General features: G+C 35.2%; 1 protein-coding gene across 3 annotated transcripts in view; it reads right to left on the bottom strand.

Annotated features, from left to right (window-relative positions):
• Ntan1 (N-terminal amidohydrolase 1) overlaps positions 1 to 26,292 on the bottom strand; it is a 113,840-nt gene that overhangs the window by 53,750 nt on the left and 33,798 nt on the right. Inside the window, exon 1 of one of the 3 annotated variants that reach the window (XM_073091296.1) lies at positions 4,615 to 4,768. The exons of the other annotated variants lie outside the window; for them this stretch is intronic. The gene's annotated coding sequence lies outside the window, so the exon portion shown is untranslated. Of the gene's footprint in view, positions 1 to 4,614; positions 4,769 to 26,292 lie in introns of those variants that run through there. 3 annotated transcript variants of the gene reach the window in all.

The raw sequence follows: 26,292 nt of genomic DNA, 5'->3' as shown, positions 1-26,292 counted from the left end.
ACTTATGAGTTAGGTACTCGTATAAAAATAAATGTCCCAGTATAATGGAAGTACATTAGCAATATACCTCGCTATAAATATGTATAACAAAACGAAAACACACTCACCAAACATATTACACAAACGTGAATCAAATACATACGGCTAAACGATAAATCAAATTCGCTTATAACAGTTCCCTCATAGATCGAACGAATAATATTTAACATTTCGTAAATCCCATTTACATAATTCGAAATGAACGAGAAATATACGGGCGGGCAAAAGATACTAGTGAATAACTAATAGTTGTGGTGTAAATCTTGCCTGTGGCGCCAACTCGATATCGAAGCGTGCTACTAAGTAATTATAACGGAGATTCCATATGTATATTCCATTTAAAAACCGAATTCATTCAAGCTCTTAATGTATCTTCCGCTCGAGTGCTACTTTTGGATATTATTAATCAATCGGTTATTAGTTTACCATTTCTATTGGTATCTATTAATTTGTCTGCGGCTTCGGAGAAATATATCGTTATATTCAAAATACATAAATACGTTTCTAAATATGAATACATCTGCGTTAATAATACAAATTATTCGCTTTCCAAATATGGATTCGGAATTCATAGTAATGTAACGCTTATCGAAAGCAATTACAATAAAAATACTTTAAGGCAATCTGCGAATGTTTATAGAAGAACGCAAATCACGCCCGATCGTATCTATAGTGTCTCCCATATTTGTAAACCTTAAAGATATTTCAAAGGCGGAGGGAGCGAGAATTAACAAATAACAGATAATAAACGCGATAAGTGCAATAAAGATACAATGATCGAGGATGACATCAACTTGCGATAATTCGTAATGTAGATTGGACAGATGTCCTCTTGCCGGATGTTACTCATACCTAAACAGTTAGGCCTGTTTTATACAATTAAGACAAAGCAGACAATCATATCTTAGTGTATGCTGAGAAAGAATAACCACTAACTACATACACTTATTATAACACTGTCCTTTTCTCACAATTTTAGAGAAAAAAGAAGCAAAAAAAGGCAACAAGAAATTTTACGATGAGTAACCGGCATCAGAATACAATATGAGCGTGTAGATACCGAATATTCTCAACTTAATTAAAATATATAATAAAAACTTGCCTAACAACTAACCTTCATCGGACACTATAGCACACTATAGCACATCGGAGCCTAAGCTTGCACAAAACGTATGAATATATGTTCAGAGCAGTGCGAATTGAAAGAGACGTATTAATTGTAATTGAAGACTTCCCGTCGCCCTAACTAGCTTCATTGGGTCTTAAATCAATGATATCGCTTAGTATCCGAATTGCTTGACGCACCGATTTTTGAGTATGACATTTCATGAACTAATGACTACAAAAATATTCATTTAAATTGCATGGATGCATTATTTATAATTTTTGAGTGGTGTTAGTAACATTATCATAAGTGTATTGTTAGTACAGCGGTAGACGCTGGATTGGTGGGCTGTTTTGAACAGGCATACAGCATGTGAAATATATATATATATATATATATATATATATATATATATATATATATATATATATATATATATATATATGTATTATATTGCTTAACCTCATACTTTTAATTTGGTATTGCGAACTATAATAACTTGGCAAAGTATTGGGTATAGATGTCGTAGCCGCTAAAACTGCCATCGTCCATCAAATCTCGCACAAAGAACTCTATCGAGGCGTAATGGCAGTTTAAAAGCTTTGGGCAAAATGTGGAGCCATAAACGCGGCAATGGTATAGAATCTGCGGCACATTAAGTCGGGTTGGTTAAGGGTTCTGAGATTAACGTTCGAGATCCGAACATATATAGTCACGTCTGAGCTATTAGCCTCGGCCTTAAAGACTGCGAGACATGCGAATTTAACACGAGCTTGTTTGGGAGATAGATTTTTGTTTCTGGACTTGACTAATGAATTAGTTGCCGAGCAAGGAATCAGTAATGGCTTGTAAGGACGCTAAGGAAACAATGGAAGCGCTTTTACATATAAAGTTCACTAACAATTCTAATTGTGACGTACCAAAACAGTGCGAAAGCAATTAATTTTCAACCGCAAGCCCAATGTGTTTATTAACCGGAGTCCTAGCGTAAAAGTAATATAATTGTAACAAAAATCAATGCCATTATACAGCGGAAATAAAATTTACTGTAACTCAAATTTCTGTGCAATGTATTTAATTTCTATGCGAGGTATATTCAAATATTAATTACAACTGACAGAATTTTTTGCGGAGTTCACTTTCATATTTTTTTTAATAATCAAGATTAATGAAGACATTTTTATGTGTCTGATAAATGTTAGACAGCCATTTTCAATTTGCATCAAGAGAAGGATATTTAAAATTGATTTGTTACAATTCATAAAGTTCTGGATTTGTAACTATAATTAAGTATATTATTACACTTACCTAAGATTTTTGTAATAATGAATAGAATTACAAAAGTTAAAAACCACAAACAAGATCACGCCAGTCAAGATAATAACTGTAGCATTGATACCAAGATGGCACCAATAACTTAACCCAGTGTGTTGCGAGTCAAGAGGTGCGTATTATGCGCTATTAGAGCTCGTAAAATTTATAAACAGTGGAAGCATGGATTCTTCGTGCCAACTCACACGCGTTGAACAAGTCATTATTTAAATCTGGTGGTGTTATGAGTAGATGTGATCCGTATTATGACTTCTTCATTTTAAGTTTCTATGAAATGGTTTTGAAATTCAATGCCATAAAATTAAACATAGTTTAAGTTTTATTACGAAATAGATATTCAAACGAAGTAGAAACTGTTTATCTGAAATAGCCTTAGATGAAGAAGCGAAATTTAAAAAAAAATAACAATACTATTAGAGATTATACTTCTGAAGTTGAAAACGAATCAACTACAATTGATACAAGTCAACTTGATGAGGTTGGAAGTAAAAAAACTATTTAAACACCTTTGAAAATCATATCTTGATTCTTTTTTGCTTAAAAATGAAACTAATAAGATACTATTAAGAAAAAATATAATCACCTAATCGTCATAATATTTAAAAAGACATACTTGTACATTTTATTATTTAACATTCGTTCTTGAATACAGACAAAATATGGATATTAAAATAACAGTAAACAAGATAAATTACTTTGATATACTTAATTACACAATCGGTCGTAATAAAGTAGTTGTTTTAATTTCATACTATTTTAAATGAAGCTTATAATTTATAATAATGAAATGTAAACAAACATACGGTATCATGCATTGAGTAAGTGGTTGCTATAAAATAAATAAAACAATACAGATACATTTATATAAACAGTGATAAAAGGTGTTTTGTTTAATCTTATTCAACATTTTGTTTTTATTAATACTAACTTATTCCAAACATCTCCAAAAAAAAGTTTTCATGTGTATCGGTAAATTCCATTATCATTCCTTATTTTACAGCTTCTTACAGTTTATAACTTCAAGTGATAAGAAGACTATACATACATTGTTTTTTTTATGTTAATATGTAGGTATTTAAACATAATTTTATTATCACGTTAAGCGTTCAGTTCTACACGATACGGGAATCCTATTGGTTTTTGTAAGGGTCCTACTTATTATTCAACAGTCCTAAGATAGCGATGCATCTATGCTCGAGCTTGGAGCTTAAAGCTTAGAACTTTATCCGTACGAGGTTTAGTAATTTATGTAAAATATTAAACATATCAACAAAAGAGTTCTAAAATTTGTTAGAGCTGAAGTTTTAACTAAAATGCTTAAGAGAACCTTTGTCACAGATAAAACTATTGTCGTTGTTATTAAAAGTTGTATTATACCGGCACTGCACGCTTGTCAACATAGTTTCCACGGCTATCTTATAGGACATCGGCTTTAGAACATGGTGTATTTACATGAAACTAGGAAATTTAACTCAATCGTTACTACCTACTTTAGACTCGTAACTATAGTAATTGTATGTGCTCTATTTGTACAATTAGCTCTAAAATAAAATAATTTAATCCCAAAGACTAGAACTTTTTAAAAGAAGCTTAACTTAAAAGCAATAAGTTGTTGCCGTAAACCTCACTTAAAACTTTCTTTCACAAACATTATTTTGCCATCAAACGTTGCACAATGATCTACAATGACACGAACGTCTTCAGAGTGGCCATGAACACGGAAAGGCTAGACATTATGATATAATACAACTTTACCATGTTTTCGTGCTATATTTTATGACTCTAGAGAAATTGCACCGCGCTTGCGTCTGAGAATTTCGCTATAATAAGCTCCGCCTACGAAGATGCAACAAGTTTTTGCAAATCGAGGGTGTATTGCCTTCCTTACATGTTGTAGATGATACAAAAAGTGAGGGAATATTAATGATGACATATTAAGAACTCGTCGGCAATTTATTGGGTAGAGTGAGGATAAGTTATGTTCAATAAATCACACAATCTAAAACAAACATTCATATTATCTATAAGCATTCGTGATAACGAATGACATTGAACAAATTTAGCAAAAACAAACACACTTAGTAGATTGTTACTTAGTTGATCGACTATTATCAATTAATATTAAAAGCAAAACTTACAATATCGGAGAACAATATGATAGACACACACACACGAAAAGTTGCTTCGTCACACAGCACTCAGTTCGTAACGCGGCACGTGGATCGGAATGAGTTGAGCGGTTGCGACGACCGCTCCCGTTGACGTTTCAACTTGGAATGCTCTTGGTGATGGTGATGGTGGAAGACAGAGGGTGGGGACCGCCGCGCGGGGTGAGCGGCACGGTGGGCGTGGCCACGCAGGTGTATCACGTCGAACTGTGATATATGCGCATGTTAACACTTGGGCAGGAACACGCCTCACTCGTGGCGGTGACTCGTAATCGGTTTTTAAAACGGATTATATTGGCAACGGGCTATCAAGTCACTAAAAAGCTAACACTTGCATTTTTTGTGCAGGCTAAAAATAATAAAAAAAAAACGAAACGTCAACAAAAACTACCTGTTAGTTTTGTTCAAATGTGATTCAAAAGTATTCTGGCACATAATGCACTTATATTTCTGGCTACAAAACTTCAAGTTTCGATTTTAATTTTTTTAGTGTCATAATTTGTCATGACCTATGATCGACTTATGAAAAATATGCAGATACAAATAACTAAATAGTCGTTACATGCCGTACATACAACTACCAATCACTATTTACCTATCAAGTATTCGCGCTTTAAGCAGTTATTCAACCGTTATGTTAAATAACGCCCAACTCTACCTCACAATGCTGATAGCGCTCCAAATTCGCTCGTCGACCAGTTAATTGTTTGTTTGACGCGTGAAGATATTTGTTATTAATGCACGAGGGTTCATTTATAACAGCTGATAACGTTTGACGGCCGTTTTTTCTCATTTCGAAAGCGCTAACGTTGATCGTAAACGGAGATAAAGTTTTCGACAAAATGACAGACTAATTGCGTTACGGAACTTATGTGGGCTCGTTTTAATCTTCATATTTTTTACTTTCATTTGGAATATTAACTATGTGATGATATGTAATCTATTCAATAATGTAAAGATTGTAAAAGTGATTTACAGAAATGATTTTTTGAGTAATGGATATGTAATGTAGTTTATTACGGGTTATCAATGACATTAGGTTATACATCTATGCGTGCTATTAACATTTTCTCTAAAATCCATTGAGGTTTTGTTCAAAAATCAAGTTCAAAAATCTAAAACAATCGATAGTGCAAAAACGGTGACACTTTTACTAAGGTACTCGTATTTTTTTTCCCCAGAGAGGTCAGACCCTCACCTATGTTCTCCCCAAGTTTGTCGTGGTACTTACAGGACACCCTGTATATACGAGACACGAGTTTGATAGGAGTAGGTTAAGCCGATATTGGGATTTTTTCTATATGCACAGTCAGCTCCAAAAGTAGATTAACATATTAAATTTTCAAAAATACCTATACACCCAAACATTTATAAGTACATTTGAATATTTTCGAGTAATCGGGATTTAGGTAAAATCGTCGCCATAAATCCCTCAGCACTAACGGAAGTCAGTATGAAGATATCATAAGCGAGACATCAAGACACCCACACACTAATGAAAAACCATGAAAGCAGTCGTTTTGTTAAGCGATGCATCAGTAGTACGCTATGATAAATCCTCTTAGCTGTGACAGAGACGCCAGTTATTATGTCACCATGAGAACTTTACCACCCAGGCTTAGCTAAGATATATCTTTTTATGTTCGTTTACTGTAAGCAACTACTGTTTTACCTTATTCTAAAAGTACAAGTCAGAAATAGTATAATATAGGAGTAGCAGACGAGCATGCAGTCCACCTGACGGTAAGTGGCTACTGCCGCTCATGGACGTCAACCCCAGAAAGGATTAGATATTCCTACCTGAGGTCGGTCACAAGTGCGCCGCTACCCCTGAGGACTAAGCTGAAACGACTAAGAAAAGTATGTCTTCCTTGCAACACCCTTCAAACCAGAACACAGAGGCGCTTTACGCTGCTGTTGTGAGGCAGAAATAGGTGTGGTGGTGGTCGAACTAGAAACGGTTCTACTGCCTTCAAATTCATTTAACTGAAAATCAAATCCTATTTTTTACTTTTTCCATATATTCAGGAGCGTTTAACATTGTTTTCGATATTTTACCTGCAGATAAAAATAAAACATGATAAAAAACTGTAACCACTTTTCTTAGAATCATTTTTTAGCTTTTTCGATATAATCTGCGATTTTCAGCATATGCATAAGTCACGCTTGATCATGTGCCAAAGAAGTGTCGCTGATATGTTATTTCCAATATTTTTATCTGAGTATTACAGAAAATGATACAGATAATATATCGGAATGTGACATATTATGTTGATTCATAAGTGTTTCGTAGAAATTGTCTCCACCTTTAATTCGCAGAGATTTAATTTCTACAATTAAGATCGTTGGTCGAGTTTAGTGGTAGTATCAATATGGTTTGAATGGAAAACATAACCGCCACACCTCTCTTTGCGTGAAGCAGTTCTGCGTTGCAAAGGTGTGGTTCCAAGGTTAAGGATGCAGGCTGACTGTCATATGTGACATCTGGTTTAGCCCTAAGGAATGGCTACGCATCCGTGGTCAGCTTCAGGTAGAATTTGTTCAATTTGAAGTTGGTCAGTGTGGTCACAGATGCATCTACCTACATAGGCGCCAGTGACCAATTACCATCTGATAGACAGGAAAATAATGAAATAACCTAACTGTTTTCAAACTTCAAAAAAGGTTCTGTATTTTCTGAAAAACTACTGATCCAATTTGAATGGAGTTTTGGTTATTTGAAAACATATCTAACAGGAAAGATTTTAAAGTGTTTGTGTACTCATTCGTGTTTCCAAAGCTTACAAAACCGAATCTTTATGTAGAGCCACGAGTGCAGAAAGCGCTATTATTATTTTCATTGTTATTTTTTTATTTAAAGTAATAAAATATTTTTATGGTCTACTAGAGCCTATATCAATTAATTACCTTTATTTATGCGTATACGCCGGCATACTTTAAATTTTATAGCATCGTTACAAGATATTATTTAATACTGCACGTAACGCGATACACGTACAATTAGGTACATAGGTACATTAGGTAATTCACTTGTGTTTTACGATCAGCTATCATATTCTTAATTAATAATATTTAATAGACATAACTGGTTTTGCACCTTCTGTGTAACGAAGGCTGGATAAAATTACTTTATGATGTCATATCCTAATGTAAGTAAGTATATAAATATTAAAAGCAAAAATATATTAATTAACTAATATGATATAACTTTAGCATTAAGATGAAGAAGCAGACTTAGTCCGTTAAGTTGTCACTCCTGCCTATGGACAGTATGATCAACCCCAAATAGAACTAGTCTTATCAGCTAGCTATAATGCATTGCTACTTTTGACGTGAAACGCCAGTTATTAATAATTAATCTATCCAGTGTTTTGCAAAGATTGACATTTGACAAATTCTGTCTGCTTACTAAAAATTGATAAATTAAGATCTTTGGTTAGCAGTGTAGTAGTAGTTAGTGTAGTGTAGTGTAGTTAGGCAGACATAGCTTTCCGAGGCGTTCCAGCTTTGTCCACAGGAGTAGCGGCGTATCCATGGCCGACCTCAGATAGCAATATCTAATCCTCTCTGTGGTTGATTACAGATGCCCATGGGTGGCAGTAGCCACTGCATAGTGGACTGCATGCTCGTTTGCTACTCCTATATAATAAAAAAGACCTACGCGTAGACCTATTTAGTCTCAACTCAATTTTAAGTACTTTAAAATATAACAGTAACAGCGATCGCCCATTCGCAAGTGATAATGAGCATAGGTAAAAGTGAAAGCGCCCGCAGATAAGTTCCGATGCATAATTATGTACGTTCTCACACTCGGTGTTGTTAATTAACTTTTTACACTTGCACGATAGGCACTTGTTAACATTTTAAGGACGTTCAACTGTTCCGTTAAATTGGACTAAACATTCGTGCGAATGTAATTCTGCCGTTTTATTTGGCGGTAGAAGGATACATTTCGGTACTTGAGTACCTAACTCTATTTTTATTGCAATAAAATTAAAATTATACCTAATCGTTCGAACAGTGTCGGTGCTATTTTGTTTATATGGTTTTTATTGTGATAAGTTTTTATTTCAACTATGGCATCAACATTTTTATCAATTCTGCTACTGAGTACGGGTTTAGCGGTGTTGCCACTGGAGGCGACCCAAAAGGAATTTTAACGTATTCCAACTATGTCATAAACTACAAATCCATAAAAATTAACACCGTAGGGCACCTGACACTGCCTGACGTGATGTTATATAAGAAGATTTTTTTTTTATAATATAGGAGTAGAAGACGAGCATGCAGTCCACCTGATGGTAAGTGGCTACTGCCGCCCATGGACATCTGTAATCAACCTCAGATAGGATTAGATATGAGGATAGATTAGAGGATAGATTAGATATGAGCCTACCTGAGGTCGGCCACAGATGCGCCGCTACCCCTGAGGACTAAGCTAGAACGCCTCGGAAAAGTCTGTCTCCCTTACCACACCCTTCAAACCGGAACACAGCAGCGCCTAACACTGCTGTTATTAGGTAGAAATAGGTGTGGCGGTGGTGCTGCCGGAGTCGAACCACAAAGGGTTCTACCACCTTAAAATACCAGATACACATATACAGAAATGTACACACATATACTGCATATTACGTACATATGTGTAACAAAACAGTAAAACACACACAAACATTATAATTACTTAATATATTATTCATTCAACATATAACACTTAATTTTTTGTGTTATCAAATAACTCACGAATGATACACCAACACAACACAACACAACACACACACAATAAACAATATATCTACTTAACACATGTTGCCGTTGTTTAATTAACTCATAATTCAAGCACATTCGCCGTGTCGACAGGCGCGCTGAGGGCGAAAAGTGCGTTACGATAAATTACACTAATCTTCTTACATTTAAATATATTGACTAACGTAAGTGGTGAAAGATTATGAATAAGCTTATGTTTATATTATTTATAAGGTTTTTATTGTCTTGCTATTTTAGTACGATGGTTAGCGATGAGTTAAGAGAAATTAATTAGTAGAAACCTAAGCAAAAATTAGGTCGTCACCTTAATTATGCTTGTAAAATTAAAGTAAAATTATTGAATCGTATAAACAAGCCTAAGACAAAGCATTATAAATTAGAGCACCGTTATTAATTTCCTTTTAAAAAAGCTGAAAAAAAAATATACACGGTTAATTGGTTAAGGGTATTATAAACCATAATTATTCATTACTAATGCCACGCACTTCACCAGTGCGGTGGACTATGGCCTAATCCTTCTCATTCTGAGAAGAGACCAGTGCCCAGCAGTGGGACAGTGATGGGTTGATGATTACTAATGCCACGAAGCCATCACAAAGACTACGACAAAATTACGGGTAAAGGAAGACAATTTCAAAAATATAATACACAGACACACAAAACCTCATGAGCATAAAATTCTAGGAGTGATGAAAAGGAGCGTTCGTATAGCATCGTATGAACATCGTTTCTAATAAAATCGTTATTTTATGCATTGATCGCACAGATAATTGTATTTATCGATGCCGTGTAAGGAAACGTGAAAGAGAAAGTATATTTAAAGTGTGAGAATAGTACATTACAATACGAGGACGAAAAATTTTTTTCTGACAAGTGTGAGTTTGCAGGCCGAGCCGCAGGCGAGGACTGCAATCACACGAGTCAGAAAAACATTTTTCGTCCGCGTGTTGTATAAAATTTTATATTACGGGGTCGGAAATGGGGGTTTTGCGCACGCGAAGCGTGCGTAAAACGTCCATTTACGCACGCCGTGATATAAAATGATTTTCGAGTAATAAAATCCTCTTACCGATCAAAATAGGACTATATACAATATTGAGAATGTCTATAAGGTGTTTTGTTGCTGATATGCTCGGAATTACTAAAAGTAATTTGAATCCTGAATTTTGATTTCTCCTTTCTTTCTTTAATTTCATTTTATTTGGAATATGTACATTTATTTTTTTATATTTGCAACAATTGGGTAATCATTAAATTGCACCGATTTTCATACCAAGTATAAAACATACAATACTAACAATAAAAATATTCTGTTAAAAATATAATAAAACATACTATACATAATAGAAATTTCCCAATAAAAACGGCATGCGAGATAAAGCAGAAACAATTTACAATAGTATCCGAAACGAACGTGTGGTACATTCCGCGAACACATCGTGAAAGGTTGAACGTCTGTAATCAGCTTATCGGATGATTTAAATACCAAACAATAGAGTTAAATTTCAAACCATTTCGCAATCACGCCGCGACACAGGCTGTAAACAATGTAAACTAAATTGACATTTATATTCTAGTAAAGCTTACAAATAGGATAAAATACAACGACATCGGCCACAACACAGAGTACAACACAATGATAGACCGCTTACACACACGTCATGTTTTACAAGAAATACTGCATGTTCGCTAGAAAATACGATGTTTGCGGTCACTACCTCGCGAATATAGGACATACATACACGGAAGCGCAATAAATTTGGGTTTACTGTTAAAGGAAGCAACAAGTGAGTAGCAGAGGTAACTGCTACTTTTTAAAATTTATCGTCCACTGAACGTTTTCTCAAAGTATAAATTAAAGTTTAACGGGTCCCCTATCTTGGGAACGCTTGTAAACCATACTGCTAGTTTGTAACGATCTTTATAAGGACCTAACAAACTTTGATGTTAAAATGTCCTTTTATAGCCCATAAAAACCATATTACGATCCCACTACTGGGTAGGGAATCCCTGCCTAGATTTTTGATATATATTAAAGGATTTTTCCATAGTTCACCATACTAATAGTATAGATTGGTAGGATTTATGATCATATCTTAGAAAAAATATTAGTCCACCGTCGAATTTAGTGGCATTAAAATACCAAAAATTCCCGTGCATCTACAAATAGCTCTCAATATGTCTCAAGGTTCTGCACAGATTAAAATAGCATACATACAAGAATTCATCTTTAATATTACCTACACTTTTCAGTGTTTTCATACTTAAAGAACTATTAACTCAATCCGGTAGTTTTAATCTCCTCTGACATAAAACAAATCCTACCTCCTTATAACAATACTAAAGTTGAATGCATACCGTACAATCGCAGATTAATTAAAATAGTTTCCGCGGACTCCGTGAATAGAGAGAGCCGTTTTAGGACAAGCCCTTTAGAAAGTAGAACACACACGGACGGGCATTGTGCCGAGCAACAAACAAGCTTTCGCACAAGCGCTTTCCTCGGGGTTGCCACACGGGAGTGATATCACGCAACGTCGTTTATAATTCAACAACAATAAACAGATAGTTAATTGCGATGCTGTCACGGGCGCAGTATATGGTAATGAGGCGTAGGGATCGCGGCTGTACGGACAATATCTCTCGACGGTGAAAGGTAAGATGACGTTGGCGCAAACGACGAGCAATAGCGGGTGGAATGAGATTTTCATGCTTATTGTAAGCGACAATCATTTTTAAGGTAAGTAAAATAAATAAAAATCCTTCAATTCTCTTTAAAAAAACAATGTCGCTTTATTTTGATGACGCAATTACCTCGTTAATTTCTCAAATTTTACATTCAAAGGGTATTTAAGAACTTGGACAAGGTTTCTATCTAATACTTACGCAAATTCTGTTTCTATTATTAGCGGGTTAATATCATTCAAAATTTATAATTGCTATTTATTAAGCACATCGGATATTTATCACCAGATTTGTCAGCCACAAGCATCGGTTGAAAATCAATTCACCCAAAAACACATACAGCTTTCTATAAAGACGTATCTCTCGTCACTTGTCCCACACCCCGATTCTGTTTGCTTAGCCCATGGCCCGTGTCGGCGAGATAGGTGCAGTACATGCGCTTTCAGGTCCGCGGTGCAATCTGGCCAGCCGGCACCAATAGGTTTTTATCAGCGCCAATCTGGCTGTGAGAAAGTCCCGTGAGGGATACGCCACAGCACGCGATGAAACGTGATGAAATTGGGGGCAATCTGCTAGGTCTGGATAAAGCGAATACGGTATGAAAAACATTTTGTCGTGATCACGCCTAATTAAAGAAATAATTTAGCTCTGATACGAAATCAGCGCTTTTATTAAACGCTACATTTAGGAATACACAACAGCTCGGGATATAACGTGAACAAAACTGGGAGAGTCTACTACGTCTAGATAAAGCTGATGTGATATCGTTAATTTAATCCACGAAGTTTTGTCACGATAATATTCAATAAGTCAGTTTTAAAAATATAAAAAGCGTTTAACTGTAAATAAATTTCGGGTTAACAGAGTTTCCTAAAAACCTTCCGTTATCGTATTAAGAAAATTCCTAACAACTAATCGCACGTTATATAATTATAGCATTGATCTATAAATAATGTCATTGAATTATAGTAAAGATCTAAAACATTTTATTGGCAACGTTACCTTCAGTCAGATCAGAAAGAATCTAGTTGCTGCATTACTAACAACGTATAATTAATTAGACAGCCAACGCTTCTCATCAATCTCTAATATTATTTTGTGACCTTAATGCGAAGATCTAGTCTTGTCTCGTGATAACAATGATAAATTACGAGTCACTCCATCCATAATACCCATAATCATGTATTTCCTTATTTATTTTTCAATGAACAAAAACTACTTGTTGAGCGCGAAATAGATTAGTTCAGGCGGCCTTGAGTAGGCTAATAAAACGCTAACGAGCGTCTAAGTTATTATTACATTATTAGGCTTGTAAGATTGTAAGCGAGATCTAAGCCGGATGATCGTGTAATTAATAGTTAAGCGCAAGAAAAGTTACTGTGTACCTACTAACTAGACAACGATGCTTTACAAATTTAAGATAGTATTAGATATTAGTAGATAAGCAGCATCTTTCACTCAATTTTTTTAAGTTATTTTCACCGATGACAAGACTTAATAGTTTACATACCACAGAGCTTCTGTTCATATTTTTTTCTTTCTTACTTCCTTAATATCCTTATTTGTAGGGTAAAAAAATCACCCTGGAAAAAAATATATATCCATACAATTGACAATTTTCATCAATTTAGCCTATCGAATAGAAAATCACTATTAAATTGAGAACCTCCAATTTCGGTCTAACAAATTCGTTGTACATTCTCATTTTCCTGACCCTGCCCTAACAGCATGACGTTACATCTCCTTCATACTTAATAGAAAATTATTACCGGTACTTATAGTATCTACTACTGATACTTCAACATATATTTATAGAGATGACCAATCGTACATTCTTCCACACCAATCAGCTGTGATTCACACAGAACAAGTGCAAACAACGGTGCCATTAACTGGGAATTTGGCGCCTTGCTCCTCGTAACACGCAATGTCTGCACAAATAGAGTTTACGAGCTAATTAAACGAACGGAAGCCGTCGGATAGCGATTCGAATGACATTTCGCACTTGCACAAGTGAGAGTGCGATGGCCTAATAGATAACATCTTGGGTCCACTTTCATGTTTGATTCCCATCTGTATTGCACGAGGGTATTAATTTCTTCCTGAAATCGTATTGACCTTATCTAACTAGTTTTCACTAACTAGATACATTTATATTTTCAAACTCCAGCTAGACTCCAGGATGCACAGGAACCAAGGCAAATAAAAAAGAGACAAGAACTATACAGACAAAATGAACATAGTTTAACATAGAATATGATACGATGTTAGAATATATTTGAGAGATATTAAGGTACAGAATTTTTTGCAAGGATCCGAAAATGTAACGTGTGAAAGCACGCAACTAATACAATGTAAAGGACAGTTGATCCTTAATGCCAAAATATGACGAAATAATTAAAATTAATAGATATTAAATTAAATACTCATTTACAACCATCCATGAGTCAAATATACTTAATTCAAATAACTCGAAGAAAACGAAGCAGAAACTTATGTGCCAATAAATAAAGGACTGATGTTACGTAACATTTTAATTCTGATTGATGTTATAATTTACCGTTTATTCTTAGATTATGCATGCAGCGTTTAGCAAAATACTAGTAACCTGGCAACATTTATAGAAATGGTCCGGTTCTCACGGGGAGCGGTCAGCTAACGATTTTCCGCGATTACATCGCTACGCCCGCAAACGTATGAAACTAATTTACCACAGTTTTACGACTGCTTAGTAGTATTGCGTATATTACTGAACGTAGAATTAGATACTGCCAATTTACATTAAATATATATACACTGCTTTAACTAAAATAAATAAAAAAGGAACGTAATATTGAAACAGACAAATTAAAAATAAACACACGTGGATATAAGATTAATTTAAACAGTAGAAAAATGTTATTTATATTTCGTGTTCCGCAAAATATAATAAATTAATATAAAAAAGTTCTGAAAATCAAATGTATCCAATATTTCAGCTTAACAGGACACTGGAGAGTAAATATAAATAATCTTACAAAATTTGAGCCACACATACATACATATGTACTTACATTTATACATAAAACTAAAATCAAAATAAATATTTGAGAACATTTGATTTTCTAATCCGAAATGAGTAGCAATTTTGGCTATAAATGAGGTAATAAAAAGTTTAACGGTATTAAACACATATTGAATGTTACACATCCCACCCAAAGCAACGAGGGCAATAAAACATAGAGAAAACGGCAATGCCACTAAATAAACCAGACACATTTATTTACTTTCGCACTGGAAGCCTATGGACGCATAAAATGCTGCTTGAAGTTGTTTATATTTATTATGGCAGTAGAATTAATTTTATAATACCAGAAGTTATATTCAACTTAAATTAAATATAGATAAATTAATTTTGAAGTGTGTTTTTCGATCACTGAATATTTAGATGATTGATTTCGTTTGAGTAAGTCGTAAGAATCAATGCGTAGTTAAAGTGAACCGATAGGCTCCGTATGAGATATTCTAAGTCCACGATTAAGTATTCTTAATTTTAAACAATTAATATTTTTGTTAAAACTTAAAATAAGAACTCCTTCGTAATAATTTAATTCAGAATAGTCAGGACAAATCAGAATTAATAAATTTAATCGTGGACGTAACTTCAAAGACATATCGTAATGTACTTAATTAATTATAATTACTTGTCTACGGAATTTAATTTCCTTTATGTTGCGTATAACTGTGTTCACAAATACCGCTCGGAACTGGTTAATTAACTTCTTAATTACAATTCAAGCAATACAAAGTAATGGTAGAAATCAAATGCAGCATTTTATCGGTCCCGTTCTTGTTACAAATACATGAACGGGTTACAGGAGTCTTGTAAAGGGCAACACATACACGACTGCCGTGTGTGAAACGGTACCTATTCCATATACTTATGGAACACATACAATCCCTCACCTTTGCTGGCGTGTTATATAACGAAATTTATATGAGAAATGTTCACTCCACACGCTTCGTCTCTGTGTTAAGATTAAATTGATTATTATACAAATAATTGTTCACGAGCATTTATTGCATTATGAACCAATAAATATTAGAATTTTGCCGACAAATGTCACTTCAAAATAAGATGATCTAATATAAGTTTCTCATTGAGTTGACTTCCCTTTGTACTAAGAGCTTGAGATGTTGCTACACAACACCTCAAAGTCTTCTATGCTATGAATAAAATACCTAAAATTTATTGTAAAATTTCTCAGTAAAATAAACAGCCTTTGTATGCTCACTCGGTTGCTCACATAAACCCGGCAGTACTAAGAGCAATGGGCGTAGCGTTGCTACAATACGAATAATAACTTAACTAAACGGTTAAGGAAACGCGAACTTTCGCGGCGAGGACGACCGCGTAAAACCAGCTGTGGTAACTAATGCGCTTCTACTGCAAGGAGCTAATGTTTCCACATTTCTATTTTAACTCCCAACGTTTGCAAATACGAGTATTCGGTTTCTTGTGTGCAACCGTTTCCTGTATACGTAAGTTTATATTAAAAGATAGAAATTCTCGTAAACCTTAGATTAAGGTATATAAAATAAGTAAATGTATTCTTGTTTTTAAGTCAAAGAATCACTCAAAAACTTAAAAATTCGTAATAATCTAAAATTTACGAGGAGATTTCATTTCATTCAAAACGGCAAAGATATTCCAAATCAAAAAACACGATAATCTAAAAATCCTAATATACAAGAATGAATCTGAAAACAAAATATATCTTCAAAATAAAATGCATTTCATCAAGAATACATAGAAATAGTTAATAGAAACAGAAAACAAGACGCTTTTCTTAAAATGAATAATATAAATGGATTACCAATGAGGTCATAACTTAGCTACAATAGAGTTATTTCTGCAAACTCGGATCTTATCTAAAATCAGAGACACGATAACAGCGAGAAAATGCATCAACTATGAGCAACGATCCTTTGATATTCAAATTGAATAGATAACACGGAAATCGATGATGGCATCGAATTTCGTTACCGTAAATATACTAAACATAGTGGACATTCGCAGATAAGGATAAAAGCGAAACGTCGTTATGGTACAAGATGATCTTCTCACTATTTTACTGCGATGATATCCGCGAATGTCTTTCCGCAAACATCGACTGAGTGCTATAAAGGTATCCCTACACGTTATGGGTTGGAGCTCCTCAAAAAAGGTTTTGATATCCATGACATAATCGTAAGCGTCTTAACATCAGTCACATCGTTATATTGTACGTGCATTTGATGAGAATGAGATCGTTTGCACTTTCTTTTCCTAACCGGTTCAAGATAGCTCTTGAAGTATTCGATAAACCTGAGAAGGCCCTAAAGATTCACTTCCATATAGTCACAAGACAAAACCTTCATGTCATCAGCACGGTTGCCGCTAATCGAATTGGACTTTACATAAGTTATTGGCTATTACTTACCCCTTGTGCAATAGCTGCCATAATGACCATTTAATGTCATACAATACACATACCTATATACAATACACATTTGCTACTACATTAAATAAAATTAGCATCATTTTGACGGACAGACGCCTAAAGCAAGCTTTGCATACAAACCCAACGAGAAGCAACAGACAGCTTTGATGGATAATACATAATTCCTCATTTCTATGGTTCTTCGTAAAATTCTATTATAAAGCCAGCTTCGAAAAGACATAACATACGAAGCTAGGACATAAATGTTATTGAGAATTACAAAGCGAATTATTGCTGAAGATGCTGGTACGAACAAAACATAAATAGCATCCAATTTCACGGGCACTAAATAAAATTAGCAGCACTGACAAAGTAACAAAGCGGTCTCAATAATTTGTCCCGAACGAGCCGAGTGGTGCCACAAATCTGCTCCATTAATCATGAACATCGATATACCTGTCACCTGCAAACGCACTGGTGAAATAATCCACACTTAAGTCTTAATAACAAAATGATTCCATCTGTCTGTACTTTGACTTTTTTTTCATGGCGGAACCGTTGACTTGGACTTGATGTTTGGCTAAGCAATTACTTTCTGAGCCAAGATATGAGGTACTATCGCAATCTAAAATTTTCTCTTGTTTAGTATTACCGATATCACATAATATTTTGTCTCAAATACAATAATTGAGTACACTAAATATTAAAATGTAGCATATAGTACATCTGTCATATTTTAACAAGATGCAAAAATGCAACTTAAGAGCAGGTGAAGTCGGGAGCGAAGCGGAAACGTGTAAAAATATGAATTGCGAATGTAATACGAGGTCCAGTTAATATGCAATAATCGCCCCGAGCGCCGAAGACGATACAATGGCAACAATGGTGTCGATATTAGTAATTTAACTTTGTAAGAGATACGACAAATTTAATCCAATTTAATGAATATAAAAATCTTCGTTATTATGAAACATACTAAATATAGTACTGTTTACCGAGTTAAAATGATTGATGCAGTGAACGATAGTGTTGTTGTCGTTACAAATATTGTTGCAAAGTTTGACACGTACAATAAAATTGCAAATTAATAAAAACATTGTAAAAGGATTATCAGTGATCGTTACTTCACTGAAGTTTAACACAACATACATAATCACAAAAGAATGAACGTTTAAGCATTTCTCGTGAATCGCAATTACATTTCAATTTTCCGTGCACTAAACGTGTGCCATAAGTATGGGCTATAGTTGGAAGGAACGAGGCTCTCGACTCGTAAGATTAAACGGAAATTTGTGGGCTCGCGAACGCCAGAATGTTGAGGTAGGCCATGTAACAAGTGGTCGGATAAATTCTCTGTTTGCCACGGCCACATGAACACGTTGATTACTTTGCTTTTTCGATACACGCTATTGGAATTATCTTGCTCTTAATATTCATCGTTTTGGTGTCCCTTCATAAGAGATAGTATTCTTATTACATTTATGTTTTAAATAAAGTACAAATATTAATATTTTCATTGTATTAAGTTCCTTTTGATAAAACGAAACGTTTGGGAAAATACATACAACCGTGAATACTACTGTAAATTTCTTTCACTTTGTTATTATTTAATAAAATATAGCAGGTAGCTTTTCCTCGCACAAAAACAAACTCAAGCAAACATTAGGTAAGGACGGACAGAATAAACAAACATATAAGCGCGATCACAGCGAGATGGCCGTAACGACTGTAACGAGACAAGATGGGGCTCTCGCGTCGAAACTCGGATAAGACGGGCCCGCGCCTATTCGAGTGGAGCGCGGCGCGAGATGATCGATAATAATGGTAATTCCGCGGCCGACACGTGTACCGTCCGCCCGCGATCGCGATCGCACGCCCGCCCTATTACGTACTGAAGGCGACCACGATGACAGAATGTCCTCTTTATCGGTCAGAAAGTTAATGTTTTTAAAAACCTTCATGAACAGAACAAAAATTACTTTATATCACGGCGTGCGTAAATGGACGTTTTACGCACGCTTCGAGTGCGCAAAACCCCCATTTCCGACCCCGTAATATAAAATTTTATACAACACGCGGACGAAAAATGTTTTTCTGACTCGTGTGATTGCAGTCCTCGCCTGCGGCTCGGCCTGCAAACTCACACTTGTCAGAAAAAAATTTTTCGTCCTCGTATTGTAATGTACTATTTAGGCATTAACTTAAAAGCTTACTTTTAATTTGTGTATTGATCGTAGAGACCTAAAATAAAATTCCAGGAAATTCTTATACACGTAATTTACAATAATGGCTAAGAGTAATTATTTAAACAATAATATCGTGCGCCATTTAAAATTAATCTTAAACAAACAGCTACAATTCTCATAGGTCGGCTGATTTCATCTTGCCATATGTTTAATTGGGATGCTAGTTTGCATACTAAAGGGTAAGGTTATCACGGGTTTGAATAAAAGCAAAGCAGATATTCCTTTCTGTCGTGAACGGTTTTAGCACGTCCTAATTCCTAATAGGGCGGACGTTCAATCGCGATCTAAGGCGGACGGTACACGTGTCGGCCGCGAAATTACCATTATTATCGATCATCTCGTGCCACGACCCGTAACTGAATAGGCGCGAGCTCCAATCTTATCAACTGTTTCGACACAAATGCCCCAAAGTGTCTCGTTATAGCCTTTACTATCTTTTAAGGTATGCTTTTGATCTTTGTTTTATCCTGAGACATACGAGTACGTGGCCCTTACAGAATAATTGGTACTCTTTTTGCATTTTCTCAAATGTTAATTTCCACGTACCACTATTAACATTACCACCGTATATCTATTTACATTACCATGCAAACTTTGGAAAAGACATGGGAAATTATTGCTTTACCATAATTTCACACATCTTGGGTCAACTGTATTTACGACATACAAAAAAAAATAAGTCTGTCTATGAAATGAAAATAAATTCACTTCCTAATGCTTTTAGCACATAATATAAAAAAAACGACCAGATTTTGTCTGGTTGTACGAGTTTTCCATAAGAACGCCTAAAATGATATTAGTTTAAGCTTCACGCAAAAATTCAGCCTTTTACAGGTGTGCCACAGATCACCATTTACCTCGAAATTTAAAAAGAATTCCTGCATAAAATTCCAAGTTTAAATTGCACTGCGGTAACGCAGACAACGCCGCGCGGGGAAGCCGGCACATAATAAAGTGGGCAATCCCATTCTGTCATCACGACGACCTTTTGTTCATCCTAATAGGGCTGGCACCGGCGGGTGTCGGAATCAAAATTACCATTATTATCGATAATCTCGTACCACGTCTTGTAAGTTCGCAATTGGCGTAAACTTAAATCTTATTCCGAGAACGTTCGACTGAAATAGGGGCGAATGATGATCTAGCCGTTTCAAAAACTACAAACCTATAGAAGTATAAACGAGCAAAAATATCTAGTAATAAATTTATCAAGTGATATAAATAAAAAATAAACATAAAATATTAAGTTTGTACGCTCACTATCCCTGTAATAACAGAAAAGAAACATGCAAGCAACAGCAGACGCAAGAAAAACCAAACAGAAGCTAATAATCTTCTATATATATATATATATATAAAAATCAATTGCTGTTCGTTAGTCTCACTAAAAGAGCTCGAGAACGGCTGGACCGATTAGGCTAATTTTAAATTAGAATAATTGGTGGAAGTCCAATGAAGGTTTAAAGGTGAGTAAATATGAAATATATTTCATAAATAAATTCTGGGGCGGTACAAAGTTTGCGGGTCAGCTAGTTAGAAATAGATATAACATTAGAAACTTTATATTTTGTGCTAACGCAATGAGATACGTAGGACAGAATTACAGTGTCAATCCTTCCATCCTACATTCCATTAATTCCATATACAGAATCGTTCATCGTACATTACCAGAATGTAAATAAATATCCTATTATAGAAAAGTTTACAAATATAATAACGAATGTACAATTAAATGAACTCGTCTTTCTTAACTTATAATTACGCAGAAAGATAGTTACGGAATGTGAAATTGCACAAATCACATACATACACATTTGTTGCTAGTAAAACAGCGTTCGCATACATCCAAACGCAAGTAAATTAAATAAATAACAGATCACGACTGTACGTAAGGCGACTCGTGAGATGCGACAAGCACCGTACAGAGTAGACAGACGAAGATATACAGCGGATTTACTTCCACGACTATCTGCACTATGTTTCTATGTACTTCTGACCCAGATGATGGTCGTATGTACTCGTTATAATAGAGTAGTACCTACGCAGACGCTGGGCACTTCGAATACAAGACACTTCTGATTTTTCTAAGTTTTTTTTTATGGCCTTTCTCTAGTGATCTGAACATAAATTCAGCAGTACACTGCTGAATTTATGTTCAGATCACGCTTCCTTCAAAGCTCTTCACTCCCTAATATTTTTACTTACAAATTGAGGTTTCTTTTTTTTATAAAATAGGAGTAGCGGACGGGCATGCAATCCACCTGATGGTAAGTGGCTACTGCCGCCCATGGACATCTGTAATCAACCCCAGATAGGATTAGATATTCCTACCTGAGGTCGGCCACAGATGCGCCGCTATCCCTGAGGACTAAGCTGGAACGCCTCGGAAAAGTCTGTCTCCCTTACCACACCCTTTAAACCGGAACACAGCAGCGCCTTACAGTGCTGTTATTAGGTAGAAATAGGTGTGGCGGTGGTGCCGCCGGAGTCGAACCACAAAGGGTTCTACCACCTTCAAATATTTAAAGATGAATTATAATATCAATTTATTACATATCAGTATTTCAAATGTATTTTTCAAAACCGGTTTCTTGTATAATTACTACACATTTCATATATTTATAGTGAATGACTTTCTAAAGTCTACTTTGTCTACTCATCATATATCATCATAATATAGTCTTCAAGCCGCGTCAGGAGTCAGCAACAGACGACACGGCGGCTTAGCGCTAGTCCATGCGTGTATTTATGTACTCGGTTCCCGGAGCCGGGTAATGGCAACACAATATCACAATGCGGGCACAGATTTATGCGCAGGCGCATCGCGCTCGCACGCGGAAATCCCATAGTTATTTACCGGTTGCCGGCTAAGTGCGGCAGATTTATCGGCCGCCGCACCAGTGACCATCTCATTCCACGGTGTTTTGATGGCAACGAAATCGCGCAATCTTTCTAACCGTATAGGTAACTAGATGCCATAGCAGAATAATGAGATACCTAGTCTGTAAGATGTAGACCACGAGACATCAAGTGAAGTCATTCAAGATGTTTTTTCATCTTGAATGACTTTAATGTTTATAAATTTATGATCTACAATTTAAAACGAAAAAAATACAATTTATTATTACTTGGTACGAACAAGGAGTACAGGACGCCCCCCGACCAGGTGGACTGATGACCTGGAGCGGACGGCGGGTAACCGCTGGATCCAGACTGCTCAAGATCGGTCGGAGTGGCGTAGATTAGGGGAGGCCTATGTCCAGCAGTGGACTATTAAAGGCTGATGGATGGATGGATGTTGCGAACATATATGAATAGTTTTAGAAGATTATTATTTATGGGTATACTAAACTTTATGAGTAAATTCGTGTTGATTAAATTAAGGTAGATATGCATACGCCGTGCCGTACGTATTTTTCGCATCCAATTAATAGCAAATTGGTTATTTTGCATGCTTGCAATATAATCGGCATTTCTGCTTGCTACATACAAATAAATTATCATCAGCCCGGCTAAATTGCTACTATAAACTTGTATTGAATGTATTCCTATTTTACTGTTAATTTACTTATTCATGCGCATAATTTGCAATGTAATTTATAAAGTACTTTCATTCTGAACGTCTTAGGAGATATAATTTCAAAATTTTCTTAGACCTCATCTACATTTGTAAGATTTTTTTGTACAAAACATCTAGTTTACGCCTCACCCCTCTACGTTATCCTTCAATAAGTCATGTTAAGTTTCTTAAGACTAAATAATTATTAACTAAATATGATACATGACAAAATACGATAACTCCCAACCTAAGGAATTAATATGAAAAGCGTATAAACCTGAAAATAATTAATACCGCTAGATTGATGTTCATGAAGGCCGGTGTTAGATAGCGTTATTACGGTCATGTCTCGTGTGAAATTACAGCCGATCGTTTGTCAAGCGGCGATGGCGCTCCGTCTGCTATGCTATATTTATGAGGCCCTGGTAACTACTGAACTGGTTTCCCATAAAACGTACTTATAAAGCATTTGGCAAATGCCATATATTATATTGAAAAATAGCTAGAAAGGGGCCTTAATAGGTAAGACTTTTGTATCACATAACAATAGATACTGAAAGTTTAGAAAACCGCTTGTTTAATCTAGTTTCACCTAATTTTTTTAGTAGGTACGAATAAATATAAAAAGCAATGCCAATTCTGACCTAGTACGTAAAATAATTCATTCAATTCATTGGTGGGCATATATAGGATTGAAATCATAGGCAAGCAACTAAAATTATAGTCGTATTAAAATAATTTATCGCGTTCTTAAACAATAACCGTCGTAAGTAAACCTACAGGATTTTAAGTTCTTCTTAATGTTTTAAATGGAAATTAAATCTACCATTCCACATTTGACCAGCGGGCACGACTTTGGTCCCTATGTCCCATTCTATGAGACTGTGGGACACTAATGGGTTGATGATAAACTACCTAACATAAAATAACTCGTTTACGTTAAAGGAAATCATCATCATCATCAACCCATTACTGTCCTACTGCTGGGCACAGGTCTCCTTTCAGAATGAGAAGGATTAGGCCATAGTTTACCGCGCTGGCCAAGTGCGACTTGGTAGACTTATTATACCTTTGAAAACTGTCACGATGTTTTCCTTTAAGTAAGTGATAATTATTTTTTTATACGCACATATTTTTGAAAACTAAGAGGTGCGTGCCTGGGATTTGAACCTCGGACGCCTCGAATAAGAGGCAGAGTTTCTTAACCACTAGGCTATCACTGTTGTTAAAGGAAATACAAGCAATTAAACTTATTAAATATTACGGTCGCATGTGAAATTACACGCGGTCGTTCATCAAGGAACTAACGTTTATTAATCTCATTAGGACGCTGTTAATCAAGCACAAGTAGGTGTAAGCCATACTGAATTGAATGACACTACGTCATCATCAACCGTGTTGGTAATATCACTCAGAATGAGACCGTCTATGTCACAGTTTGCCTGTACGTAATGCACCTTTCTAATCATTGTGAACGTAGAAATAAAAAAAAATGTAGCGACTCTTCTGGTGTTACAAATGTCCATAGGCAACGGTGACTGCTTTCCATCAGGTAGTCCGCCTGCCTTATCGTTAGGTTAAAAATTTGGAAAATCCAAAAGTGCACGACTCATAATGCTCATTTAATTATGAAATATAAAAAAAAAAAAACTTAAGTCGTTCAAAATTAATTGCCGAAAAAACAGCTGTAGTAGGAAGAAGGTACTGCACAAGCGCCCCTGGTGGAATAAATGTACATAATATCTATAGATACAACAATACAATTTTGGTGTTTTTTTCCAATTCTATTGCAGTAAATCAATTTTTAAAAAGTTTGGAATTAATCTCCATTAAATTATCTCGACAATAGTATGCAAAATATCTTGATTCCGTGAACTATCAAGGCTATAATAATAAAAATAGCCGCCAAAATGAAGCGAAAAAAATTTTTCGATCGTAAAGCACTCTCTGATGCTTCGCATCATGAGTCGTGCAATATAAAAAAAAAAGAAATGTAGTACGGAACCCTCCGTGGCGAGTTCGATTCGCACTTGGCCAGTTTTATTTACAAAAATATCCTTCAAAACTTTTCGTAGTAATTGCTGCCTGTTTGGGTTCTTCATTTTTTGCTTGTTAAATGAAGATTGTAAAATAATCACAGATGATTTTGAAAAATCTGAATCCAGGACGTCCAGAGTATAATTAATAATTATTACAGTCTACCAATAATAGTTATTACATTCAAAGCAGAACACCACAACGGTATAGGTGTAACAAGAAACCATGAGCGTACGTCAGCTATAGAAGATAATATAGTTTCAAATCAAATCAATTTGTTGTTCACAACACAAACTACATGTCGTTGTACGTATTCCTGACTCATGCTAACGATGTTACGTTGTAGCTTGTATAAGTACCGAGCGAATCCATTTCGAAGTCGATTACAGATGTCCCTATAAAGGCGACAGTGACTACTTACCATTATTTTTGTTTAGCACAGGGTATAATAACCCTCGTGCTTAGAATATGGAATACTTAACGCGAGTGAGTTGTTTTAAAACAATTCGCCAAGTACGAGTCAACCCTGCACATGTATGGAGGTTTTCGTACCACCAAATATTCATTATTATTTACATACATAATATGGCGTTGGGGTGATGAATCGATGATGATTGGTATGTAAACAACATATAATATAATTAAAATAATTGTTAAATTATTTATATTTATTATAATAGCAGTTATAGTAGTAAACGGATTGTAAAAATGTCAACTGTCTTCCTAAGAAATACCGGTTTATTGTATGGAGACCCCCTTTAATATTCATTCAACTTTATTTTATTTTTATTATTTATTGGTATAACGGCCACTTATGCATCCTCTGTAAAAATTTCAAGTATCTATTACAGAGATAGAGCCCTCTGACAGACAGACAGCGAAGTCTATTAGGCTT

Source organism: Epargyreus clarus, unplaced genomic scaffold (assembly GCF_041222505.1).
Source record: "Epargyreus clarus isolate Ecla_fem2 unplaced genomic scaffold, WU_Ecla_fem_2.2 ptg000034l, whole genome shotgun sequence".
Classification (NCBI taxonomy): Eukaryota; Metazoa; Arthropoda; class Insecta; order Lepidoptera; family Hesperiidae; genus Epargyreus; species Epargyreus clarus.
The sequence above is the reverse complement of the archived record's forward strand: the minus strand, read 5'-3'. Positions and strand labels throughout refer to the sequence as shown.